The sequence below is a fragment of the Procambarus clarkii genome, chromosome 70, assembly GCF_040958095.1.
Source record: "Procambarus clarkii isolate CNS0578487 chromosome 70, FALCON_Pclarkii_2.0, whole genome shotgun sequence".
Classification (NCBI taxonomy): Eukaryota; Metazoa; Arthropoda; class Malacostraca; order Decapoda; family Cambaridae; genus Procambarus; species Procambarus clarkii.
The window spans coordinates 16986218-16999433 of NC_091219.1; the positions used below are offsets into that span (position 1 = coordinate 16986218).

At 44.1% G+C, this 13216-nt stretch overlaps 1 long non-coding RNA gene across 1 annotated transcript; it reads left to right on the forward strand.

Moving 5' to 3' along the window:
• The first annotated feature begins 97 nt into the window (after positions 1–97).
• LOC123775281 (uncharacterized) lies at positions 98–11944 on the forward strand. Its single transcript, XR_011224098.1, has 2 exons — positions 98–1290; positions 9085–11944. It is a non-coding gene; the product is annotated as an uncharacterized lncRNA (long non-coding RNA).
• Positions 11945–13216: the final 1272 nt, after the last annotated feature.

Genomic DNA, 13216 nt, shown 5'->3' on the forward strand with positions numbered 1-13216 from the left:
CATAACTAGAGAGGAAAATCCATTAAAAGCAGCAAGATACTATCTGGCAGAGCATGAACGAAGGCCAAGATAAAACCACCGAGAGTTCCTTCCTCAACCTGGACACTAGTCAGTTCTGGTAGAGAAGTGTTCTCTGCCTGGGGCGTTGCTTGCCTCCCGAGCACACATGTCCTTCACTGGTGGACCCAGCCCCCACGAAGTGGAGCACTTCACTGTAGTCGTCACCACTACTGCCTGCTGGAGCACTTCACTGTAGTCGTCACCACTACTGCCTGCTGGAGCACTTCACTGTAGTCGTCACCACTACTGCCTGCTGGAGCACTTCACTGTAGTCGTCACCACTACAGCCTGCTGGGGCATTTCACTGTAGTCGTCACCACTACAGCCTGCTGGGGCATTTCACTGTAGTCGTCACCACTACAGCCTGCTGGGGCATTTCACTGTAGTCTTCACCACTACTGCCTGCTGGAGCACTTCACTGTAGTCTTCACCACTACTGCCTGCTGGAGCACTTCACTGTAGTCTTCACCACTACTGCCTGCTGGAGCACTTCACTGTAGTCGTCACCACTACTGCCTGCTGGAGCACTTCACTGTAGTCGTCACCACTACAGCCTGCTGGGGCATTTCACTGTAGTCTTCACCACTACTGCCTGCTGGAGCACTTCACTGTAGTCGTCACCACTACAGCCTGCTGGAGCATTTCACTTCACTACAACTGGAACTACAATTACACTTCTCTACCACCTCCGCCTGCTGGAACGAACACATCTAGTGTAGTCTCTATCAGCAGCTGTTGCTGGAGCAGGCTTACCCCTGTCCCCTCCCTGCAGGAGCGGGACTCTACCACCCCCTTGCTGGAATTGGCTACAACACCTCCTCTCTGCTGTTGCACGCCTCCACCAACCCATGCTAGAGCAGGCCTCCATCCCTCTCTTCCTACTGGAGCAGGTGACAGGACAGGCGAGGGTCGAGGGATCACGTCAGCATCATGAAGGGTTGGCTGGCTGTAGTGACTGTGTTGCTAGCGATGACCACGATGGCCTCTGGCCGCCACAGGCTGAAGACAGACTTCGCCGCCTGGAGAGTAGCCGATGCCAACAAAGGCATTGGCTACAAGGAGAGGACCTCTGCTGCACAAGATTATGGCTACATTTGGAAGGCATCCCATGCAGGCAAAGACTACGGTGGCAATAGGAGGGAAGCCCAAGACTACAATGCTAGGATGAACGTAGCCCAAACACTGAAGCGTTACATGTTTGGTGTTCCTGTGAAGTACCCTGAGTTAAAAGTAAGCAACAGTATAGTAGGAGTAACAATAGAGGGAACACAAGACACTGCCTGCTTACTTAGGTATATGTGTATATTTTGTACTACTAAAAAAAATTTAATTTGGATTTTTTCTAACATTCTTGTAATATAGTGTATTCATCATTATTTCATGGAGAGGGGAAAAGAAACGACAGTACAAGCAAAGCAGAATCATTCATACTATATACTACTGCTTCATGCAGAATCATTAATCACTCTCCAGCTGGATGTCCCCCAGTAGCACCCTGCTACTTCATACAACCAGGCCAAGCCTACTTCCCGCCAGTTAATTAAAATATATGTGATTCATTCTTTAACAAACCAGTTCTTCTCTCCCTCACATAGGACTTGATAATGGTCCAGGATGGCCCAGTTGTCATTTCTCCATCTTCTGATATGTAGTTTGGTCATGATCCCAGCGTGTACATTTGTACACAATCTCTGTCGGTGTCTCGAGGGCGTCACTCTCTCAGGAGCTGCACACTGGTGCTCTCTCCAAGGGCAGGCCGTCTTGGTGTCTACTGTTGTTATCTCAGGCAGTCTTAATGATTATCGTTCTCCCTTCTTGTATTATCCTCACCTTCTATTCTTTCAGTGAGTATGTTGTGCTTGCGGGGGTTGAGCTCTGGCTTTTTGGTCCCGCATCTCAACAGTCAATCTACTGATGAACAGATTCCTGAGCTTCTCAAGCTCTATCATATCTACACTTGAAACTGTGTATGGAGTCAGCCTCCACCACATCACTTCCTAGAGCAATTCATTTACTACCTACTCTGACATTGTAAAAGTTCTTTCTAATGTCTCTGTGGCTCATTTGGGTACTCAGCTTCCACCTGTGTTCCCTTGTGCGTGTACCACCCGTGTTAAATAATCCATCCTTATCTATCCTGTCAATTTCCCTGAGAATTTTGTATGTGGTGACCATGTCTTCCCGAGCTCTCCTGTTTTCCAGTGACGCGAGGTGCAGTTCACGCAGCCTTTCCTCGTAACTCATGCCTCTTAGTTCTGGGACTAGCCTAGTGGCATACCTCTGAACTTTTTCCAGCTTCGTCTCGTGCTTAACAAGGTACGGACTCCATGCTGGGGCCGCATGCTCCAGGATTGGCCTTACAATATGTCGTATACACGGTTCTGAATGATTCTTTACACCGGTTTCTGAAGGCTGTTCTGATGTTAGCCAGCCTCGCATATGCCGCAGATGTGTGTGTGTGTGTGTCTGTGTGTGTGTATACTCACCTAATTGTACCTAATTCTGCTTGCGGGGGTTGAGCTCTGGCTCTGTGGTCCCGCCTCTCAACTGTCAATCAACTAATGTACAGGTTCCTGAGCCTACTGGGCTCTATCTACACTTGAAGCTGTGCAAGTCAGCCTCTACCACATCACTTCCTAACGCATTCCATTTGTTTACTACTTTGACACTGAAAAAATTCTTTCTAAGGTCTCTATGGCACATTTGGGCATTCAATTTTCTCCTGTGTCCCCTAGTGCGTGAGTTCCTTGTGCTAAATAGCCTGTCTATATCTACCCTATCAATTCCTCTGAGAATCTTATATGTGGTGATCATGTCCCCACTAACTCCTCTGTCTCCCAGTGACGTGAGGTTTAATTCCCGTAGTCTCTCCTCATAGCTCATACCCCTCAGTTCGGGTACTAGTCTGGTAGCAAACCTTTGAACCTTTTCCAGTTTAGTCTTATGCTTGACTAGATAGGGACTCCATGTTGGAGCCGCATACTCCAGGATTGGTCTGACATATGTGGTATACAAAGTTCTGAAGGATTCCTTACACAAGTTTCTAAAGACCGTTCTTATGTTAGCCAACCTGGCATATGACGCTGATGTTATCCTTTTGATATGAGCTTCAGGGGACAGGTCTGGCGTGATATCAACCCCCAGGTCTTTCTCTCTCTCTCTGACTCTTGAAGTATTTCATCTCCCAAATGATACCTTGTATCTGGTCTCCTGCTCCCTGTGTGTGTGTGTGTGTGTGTGTGTGTGTGTGTGTGTGTACTCACATATTTGTGCTTGCGGGGGTTGAGCTTTGACTCTTTGGTCCCGCCTCTCAACTGTCAATCAACTGGTGTACAGGTTCCTGAGCCTATTGGGCTCTATCATATCTACATTTGAAACTGCGTATGGAGTCAGCCTCCACCACATCACTGCCTAATGCATTCCATCCGTTAACTACTCTGACACTTAAAAAGTTCCTTCTAACGTCTCTGTGGCTCATGTGGGTACTCAGTTTCCACCTGTGTCCCCTTGTTCGCGTCCCACCAGTGTTGAATAGTTTATCCTTGTTTACCCGGTCGATTCCTGTGAGGATTTTGTAGGTTGTGATCATGTCTCCCCTTACTCTTCTGTCTTCCAGTGTCGTAAGGTGCATTTCCCGCAGCCTTTCCTCGTAACTCATGCCTCTTAGTTCTGGGACTAGTCTAGTGGCATACCTTTGGACTTTTTCCAGCTTCGTCTTGTGCTTGGCAAGATACGGGCTCCATGCTGGGGCCGCATACTCCAGGATTGGTCTTACATATGTGGTATACAAGGATCTGAACGATTCCTTACACAGGTTCCTGAACGCTGTTCTGATGTTAGCCAGCCTCGCATATGCCGCAGACGTTATTCTTTTTATGTGGGCTTCAGGAGACAGGTTTGGTGTGATATCAACTCCTAGATCTTTCTCTCTGTCCGTTTCATTAAGTACTTCATCTCCTATTCTGTATCCTGTGTCTGGCCTGTTTCCACTGCCTAGTTTCATTACTTTGCATTTACTCGGGTTGAACTTCAACAGCCATTTGTTGGACCATTCACTCAGTCTGTCTAGGTCATCTTGTAGCCTCATACTATCGTCCTCAGTTTCAATCCTCCTCATAATTTTTGCATCATCGGCAAACATTGAGAGAAACGATTCTATACCCTCTGGAAGATCATTCACATATATCAGAAACAGTATAGGTCCAAGGACTGACCCTTGCGAGACTCCACTCGTAACGTCTCGCCAATCTGAGACCTCACCCCTCACACTGACTCGTTGTCTCCTGTTGCTTAGGTACTCCTGTATCTAACGGAGTACCTTCCCTTTCACTCCAGCTTTTTCACTAGCCTCTTGTGTGGCACTGTATCAAAGGCTTTCTGACAATCCAAAAATATGCAGTCTGCCCACCCTTCTCTTTCTTGCCTGGTCGTAGAATTCAAGTAACCCTGTGAGGCAGGACCTACCATCCCTAAATCCATGTTGGTGCTGCGTTACAAAGTTCTTTCACTCCAGGTGCTCCACTAGCTTTCTTCGCACAATCTTCTCCATCAGCTTGCATGGTATGCAGGTTAGGTACACTGGCCTGTAATTCAGTGCCTCCTGTCTATCCCCTTTCTTGTATAGCTGCTTTCCAAATTTCTGGCAGTTCCCCTGTTGCCAAAGATTTGTTATACACTATGGAGAGTGGTAGGCACAGTTCTTCTGCTCCTTCCTTTAGTATCCAAAGGGAGATTCCATCTGGGCGTATAGCCTTTGTCACATCCAACTTTAGTAAACACTTCTTTACTTCCCCACTGGTAATCTCAAACTCTTCCAGTGGTTCCTGGTTAGCTATTCCCTCTCTTATCTCTGGGATTTCTCCTTGCTCTAAGGTGAAGACCTCTTGGAATTTCCTATTCAGTTCCTCACACACTTCTTTGTCGTTTGTAGTGAATCCTTCTGCCCCTATCCTTAATTTCATAACCTGTTCCTTTACTGTTGTTTTTCTCCTGATGTGGCTATGCAGCAATTTAGGCTGAGTCTTTGCCTTGCTTGCGATGTCGTTTTCGTATTGTCTTTCTGCCTCTCTTCTCATCCTGACATATTCATTCCTGGCATTCTGGTATCTTTCTCTGCTCTCCAGTGTCCTGTTATTCCTATAGTTTCTCCATGCCCTTTTACTTTGCTGCTTAGGTAGCCTACATCTCTGATTAAACCATGGGTTTCTCATCTTCATTTCACTGTTTTCCTTTTGGGCTGGGACAAACTTGTTTGCTGCGTCCTTGCACTTTTGCGTGATGTAGTCCATCATATCTTGGGCCGTCTTTTCCCTGAGCTCTGTTTCCCATGCTATATCTTTTAGTAATTTTCTTGTCTCCTCATAGTTTCCCTTTCGGTATGCTAACCTTTTGGTTTCGGTATCCCTCCTCGAGTTCAATAACCCTTCTTCAATCAGGTACTCAAACACCAATACACTGTGGTCGCTCATTCCTACTGGGGCCTCAAAACCGATTTCTCTTATGTCAGAGTCGTTCAGGGTGAAGACCAGGTCGAGTCTCGCTGGTTCGTCATTTCCTCTCATCCTTGTGGGTTCACTGACATGCTGGGTTAAGAAGTTTCTAGTCACCACCTCCAGTAGTTTGGCTCTCCACGTATCCTCGCCTCCATGTGGTTCCTTGTTCTCCCAATCAATCCTTCCGTGATTGAAGTCCCCTATGATGAGCAGGTGGGATCTATTTCTACAGGCAGCAGAGGCTGCCCTCTCAATTATAGTGTTAACTGCCATGTTGTTGTTTTCGTACTCTTGACCGGGTCTTCTGTCATTTGGTGGAGGGTTATATATTACTGCTACTACTATCCTTGGTCCTCCCATTGTCATGGTGCCTGCTATATAGTCTCTGAAACCCTCACAGCCTGGGATAGCCATCTCCTTAAAACTCCATTCCTTTCTCATGAGTAGGGCCACTCTGCCTCCTCCCCTACCTTCCCTCTCTTTCCTTATTACTGTGTACTCCTGGGGAAACACGGCATTCAGTTATGATTCCAAAGAGTTTTGTTTCAGTGAGTCCGATTACATCTGGGTTCACTTCTTGTGCTCTTTCCCTTAGTTCACATGCCTTGTTTGTGATCCCATCTATGTTCGAGTACATTACCCTGAAACTGATTCTCTTCTGCTTCTCCTCTGGGGGGGGGGGGGACCTGTGAGGTCTGGGGTCAGCAGGAGCTGGGAGAGTCTGGTGCAGGGAGACTGGTGGAGGAGGAAGGGCTTGGGGGGGGGGGGAGGGTAAGGGGGGGGTGAGAGGGGAGGGTAAGGGGGGGGTGAGAGGTGGAGGGGGGGGGGAGGTGAGAGGGGGAGGGTTGGGGGAGGTGAGAGGGGGAGGGTTGAGGGGGGGTGAGAGGAGGTGGTTTGGGGGGATGGGGGAGAAGGTGAAGGCTGAGGTGGGTGAGGAAGAGGGGAGGGTTTTGGGGAGTGGTGGAGAGGGGAAGGCTTAGGTGGGGTGGGGGAGAGAGGGGGGCTTAGGGGGGGGCGGGGGAAAACAGAGTTTGTGGGTGGGAGAGACGGGAGGGCATGTGGGAGAAGGGAGGGCTTGGGGGATGGGGGAGAAGGGAGGTCCTGGGGGGCGGGGGGAGTGGGAGGAGGGGGGTGGGTGGGGGTTTGGTGCCTTAGGTGGGTACTTAGTGGGGAGCTGACAGGGGTTGGGGCAGGTAGGGTGTCTGTTGGGTAGAATGTGGGGGTGGTGCCGCACTCCCTGTGCCTAGTGCACTGTTTGAGGAGGGTTCCCCACTCCTCTCTGGGATTGTAGGGATCGGGGTTGTGGCTCCCTGAATCCTTTCTCTCTCCCTGTGCTCCTTCCTCACGTCTGCTGCCTGCTTTCTCTCTTCCCTTGTCATATCCCTCTGCAGGAATACTGCAGGAATACCCTCTGCACCTGACTTTCCTCCTCAGCTCTCTCTTGCCTATTTAATGACTGTCCCTACCTGTCCTCATCACAATCGACTTGAGAATGGTCCAGGACGGACCGAAACGTCGTCGTCCCTTCAATTTCTAGTGTGTGGTCTGGTCAACTTATCAATTCCTGCTACTACTTTGTATGTAGTGATCATATCACCTCTTTTTCTTCTGTCTTCTAGTTTTGGCATGTTTAATGCTTCTAACCTCTCCTCGTAGCTCATACCCTTCAGTTCTGGGAGCCACTTAGTAGCATGTCTTTGCACCTTTTCCAGTTTGTTGATGTGCTTCTTAAGATATGGGCACCACACAACAGCTGCATATTTTAGCTTTGGCCTAACAAAAGTCATGAACAATTTCTTTAGTATATCGCCATCCATGTAATTAAATGCAATTCTGAAGTTAGAAAGCATAGCATAGGCTCCTTGCACAATATTCTTTATGTGGTCCTCAGGTGATAGTTTTCTATCTAGAACCACCCCTAGATCTCTTTCTTTATCAGAATTCTTTAAAGATTTCTCACATAATATATAGGTTGTGTGGGGTCTATGTTCTCCTATTCCACATTCCATAACATGACATTTATTAACATTAAATTCCATTTGCCAAGTGGTGCTCCACATACTTATTTTGTCCAGGTCTTCTTGAAGGGCATGACAATCATCTAAATTTCTTATCCTTCCTATTATCTTAGCATCATCAGCAAACATGTTCATATAATTCTGTATACCAACTGGTAGATCATTTGTGTACACAATAAACATCACTGGTGCAAGAAATGAACCCTGTGGTACTCCACTTGTGACATTTCTCCATTCCGATACATTGCCTCTGATTACTGCCCTCATTTTTCTGTCAGTCAAAAAATTTTTCATCCATGATAGAAGCTTACCTGTCACCCCTCCAATATTTTCCAGTTTCCAGAACAACCTCTTATGTGGAACTCTGTCGAAAGCCTTTTTTAGGTCCAGATAGATGCAGTCAACCCAACCATCTCTTTCCTGTAATATCTCTGTGGCTCGATCATAGAAACTGAGTAAATTCGATACACAGGATCTTCCAGATCGAAAACCATACTGTCTGTCTGATATTATATCATTTCTCTCTAGGTGTTCTACCCATTTAGTTTTGATTAGTTTTTCCAATACTTTCACTATTACACTTGTCAATGATACAGGTCTATAATTGAGGGGGTCTTCCCTGCTGCCACTTTTGTAGATTGGAACTATGTTAGCCTATGTTCCACACGTCTGCTACGATTCCTGTACACAGGGATGCCTGAAAGATCAGGTGAAGTGGAATGCTGAGCTCAGATGCACATTCTCTCAGAACCCATGGTGAAACGCCATCTGGGCCAGCTGCTTTGTTCTTACCGAGCTCCTTGAGCATTTTTTCCACTTCGTCTCTAGACACCTCTATGTGCTCTATGTTGTTCTCTGGAATTCTTATTGTATCTGGTTCCCTAAAGATTTCATTTTGTACAAACACACTTTGGAACTTTTCGTTTAGTGTTTCACACATTTCCTTTTCATTTTCCGTGAATCTATTTCCCATTTTCAATCTCTGAATATTATCCTTTACCTGCAATTTGTTGTTTATGAATTTATAGAATAGACCTGGTTCTGTTTTACATTTGTCTGCAATCCCTTTTTCAAAATTTCTTTCTGCCTCTCTTCTCATTGCCGTGTAGTTGTTTCTCGCATCTTTGTATCGCTGGTATATTTGGGGGTTCGGCCTCTTCCTGTATTGATTCCATTTTTGTGTCTTTTGGTCTCTAGCCCTCTCGCAATTTCTATTGAACCAATCCTGTTTCCTAGTTCTGCATCTCTGTTTTGGTATAAATTTTTTTGTGCCTTTATCATATATTTCACAAAACTTGACATACATCTCATTCACTTTCTTGCCTAGCATCAAGTCTGTCCAATTATACTCACTAAAAAAATTTCTAAGGTCACCATAATGTCCTCTCCTGAACTGAACTGAACTGAAGTGTGTGTGTGTGTGTGTGTGTGTGTGTGTGTGTGTGTGTGTGTGTGTGTGTATGTGTATGTGTCTTTAGTCTAGGAGGTTTAATTTAAATCATTTTATTTTTCAGCTAGCTCCCAGGAAACCTCAAGTTACCTAGTTCTTAAGTGAAGTACAAGATATAATGAACCCTGCTACTTGCTGCTTGTTGGACCCTGCTGCTTGCTGGGTGACACTACTTCCTGTTCTTCGACCCTAGAGATGTGACACCACACCTTGGGTTCTTCGTCCGAAATTTTGGTTTTAATATACTTACACTTGTATAATAATAATAATAATAATAATAATAATAAGCGTTTCGCAAAGCGTTTCGGGCAGGTCCTTAATCTAACATATCAGGTATGATGACAAGGTACATTGTAGCAAGGTTTTATATTAACAAATAACTACAACATAAGTTGACAGAGGTGATTACACTGATAAGAATATATGTCTTAAGTATGGTACTAATATTGGGGAAGTGAGTAGTACAAGATACAGTGTGAATTTGAAACACAATTATGAGGATAAAATTAGGTACTTTTTTCTTTTCTTGTGAACAGGGCATAAGTTGGACAATTGTTTAATTCATCAGAAAGTGAGTTCCAAAGACTGGGTGCTTTTATTTGCATGGAGTGTTTACACAGATTTAGTCTGATGGGATATCAAAGATATATTTATTTCTGGTGTGGTGCTCATGGGTTTATTACACCTATCAAGGAAATATTTTAGTTCAAGTTTAGCATTTAAGAACAAGGTTTTGTATATGTAGATAGCACATGAGAATGTGTGGAGTGGGTGTATGTTTAGTATGTTAAGGGACTAAAACAGAGGGGCTGTGTGTTGTCTGAAGACAGTTTGTTATAGTTCTGATAGGCTTGAGGTAATTTGCAGTGGTAGAATCCCACGCAAAGATAACATATGTAAGATAGAGATAGATTAGTGCGGAGTATATTGAGACGAGAGCAGAGTAGGGAACATAATATCTGATTTTATTAAGTATACCAATCGTTTTTTATACTTTTTTGTCTGTGTGTTGATTGTGGGTGCTGAAGTTCAGTCTCTGGTCTATGTATAGGCCAAGGAACTTCCCCTCATTTTTATTGGTAATGTTAACATTGTCTTTCTGAAGTTGAATCTGATTTTATGATTTACTACCAAATAAAATGTAGTAGGTCTTTTCTATGTTTAGTGTAAGTTTGTTTTTGACATCTACGCATGGATTTTTTTTAGTTCACTGTTGACAATATTATTTAGTGTGTGGGGGTTGGGGTCAGAATAGACGAAGGTAGTATCGCCTGCAAATAGTATAGGTTTAAGAATGTTAGAAACATTTGGCAAATCATTGATTTATATAAGAAATAGGAGAGGCCCCAAGATGCTGCCCTGTGGCGCCCCTATTGTCAATGGTAGAGTAGCACCAACTTGTCCAAATGCTAGAGAGGACACAAACACAGTGACCTCCCTACCAAAGCCTCAGATATTAACACAAAGTATCCAGCACTTCCACAAACACGATAACATCAGTTTTATTTGCCAACATCCAGGGGTGTAAAGACACGCAAATATTATAAAGTTCATTTTATAGATAACCTCCTACATGAGGCAAATGCAGTTTTTGCAGCCCTAGCGGTAACCCACACAAAGGACTACCATGATGGTGAAATATGGATCTCAGAGTACAATCTTTTCAGATGTGACAGGAAACACAGGGAGGGGTTAGCCGGTACATCAGACACATTCATCTGTACTGAGCTGCTAAACACCACAAACGATTTGGTGGAAGTGCTGATAATCAAAATAGAGATCATAAATGTAGTTATCGTCATTGTATATAAAGCCTTAGATACCATGGAAGACAAGCAAAAGCTGATGTAATTTATACAGAGGGAAAAGATTCGTTCCTCTCAATGTTTGCTGATGATGCAAAAATTATGAGGAGGATTAAGACAGAAGAAGATAGTATAAGGCTACAAGATGACCTAGTTAACTGAAAGAATGGTCCAACATGGCTACTAAAGTTCAACCCAAGTAAATGTAAGATTATGAAACTAGGTGGAGGAAATAGGAGGCCAGACACTGGATACCGAATGGGAGATAAATTTAGGGGGCATTTTCTCGGTTTTGGAAAAGTTGTTCAATGTCAACCAATATTTTTTGACTAGTTGTATATGAAAAGGGCTGCAAATGTTCCAAGTTTCAGTACTGCAGCGTAAATAGAAAGGAAGATATATTTTTGTTTTTGTTTTTTCAATTTTTTTTACACATTTTCAAGTGTGAATAAAAAACACACCTTTCAGATACATGTACAATCATTCTATGACACTTTTCTGACACATTAGCATACAATAAAGGTTCGTAACTTATGGAGTTTCCAAAACATCTTTAGTTTTCCTAATACAAATATTCAAAGTTTGCCCAAAAAAATTATGCAAATATGTCATGTTTATTGCTATTATAAAATCAATAAATGAACTTAGGAAAAAACGATAAGTTGGGGGTTTAGAGACATATACTTTACATATAAGGTGTAAGTTTCATGTAAATTGAATAAAAAATAAAAAAGTTATTCAAACATTTATGTTATTTTAAAACATTTTAAATATATAAGAAAATAATAAAGTCTAAGGTGCTGCCATCTGTGGCTGAGGTTGACATCAACCAGTTTTCTCCAAAATTGGCACCCTTACAGATAGCCTTATGTGCAGTCAATTGTATAAGTTTCATGAAAATCGTCTTATATATATATATACAGGCATACCTCAGAATAAGAGTTTAATCCGTTCCTGGAGACGCCTCGCCTTCCGAAAACTCGCATTCCGAAGTTAATTTCCCCATAAGAAATAAAGGGAAATGAATTAATCCGTTCCTGACTACCCCAAAAACCCCACATCAAACTAAATTTTTATACCTAATTTACCTAATTCATCTAAATAAACCTACAAAACTGTGTTCCAGTTATTACTTACCTTGCTGTCGAGTGCTGTAGGCGTATGGAAGATGGTGAGGAGGGGGGAGGAGGAGAGGAGTTACTGTTTGGAAGGGGAGTCCCCTTCCATAATCACATCACATAACCCCATGCCTTGTAACACTATGGATACCACTTCTCTTTCTAAATTTTTCAAACCAGCCCCTGCTTGCCTTAAACTCTTTCTTATCTGCATCACTCGTTGCAGGGGTATTCCTTAGAAGGTCTTCGTGCAACACCCTGGCTTTCTCACAAATAATGGCCTCCGAAACACTATCACCCCTCAACTCCTTGTCGTGTATCCAAATTAATAACAACTTTTCCACTTCTTCAAGTATTTGTGGTCTTTGTGCCGTTAATGTTCTTACTCCTTTTGCCACTTTAGCACCCATAATCTTATTTTTCTTCTTAAGTATAGTGCATATTGTTGATGTGGCTTTGTTGTACTGCCTACAAAGTTCAACAACACGTGTACCGTTCTCATGCTTCCGAATGATCTCTTGTTTCTCCTCTATTGTCATCCTCACATGAGCTTTCTGGCCTTTATCCTTACCACTGGCTTTCTTGGGACCCATGGTGAGATATATAATAAATTTTATAGACAAATCACCAAAAATCCAACAAAACACTGAAAATCCGCGAGAAGAATTGATGTGGGGGTAGTCACTGAGCGCGAGACAATGGTAAACTGAGGGGCGGAGGGGTGACGATCGCCGAACCACCACGCGCTAGGTCGGCCTGTACGCGTATCAACAAACTCGCGTCCCGAAGTAACCCTCGCCTTCTGAGACAAATTTTTGGAGTAAATACTGCTCGCCTTCCGAAAACCTCGCATACAGGGACAATCGCATTCCGAGGTACCACTGTATATATAAAATTGAAAAAAAAAAGAACACTTTTTTTTCCCAAAACGGTGGGTTTTCTGAGGAAGAGAAAACGTATGTCTGGAAGCTGACTTTAACCGCCCAAGTTGCGCGCGCAACGGGCCGAGGTTATATAAGCTCGGCCTGCAGACTGTCTGGCCCCCTCTTCCCGACAAGCAAGCAGCTGCTCACTTACAAAACGTAAACACAGAAGTTTAGCCTGCTCAACTGTGCCCCTAGCATGGACCCTACACCAGTTCCTATCGACAATGACTCAGAGCGACCCGTCAGGGGGGTCCTGCCCTTCTCAACATCTAAGGTACAGTGTTTGTGTCTGTGTTTACCCCCCACGCTTGAGCGTGGAGCCCCCCCCCCCCCTGGGTTTATGGGTG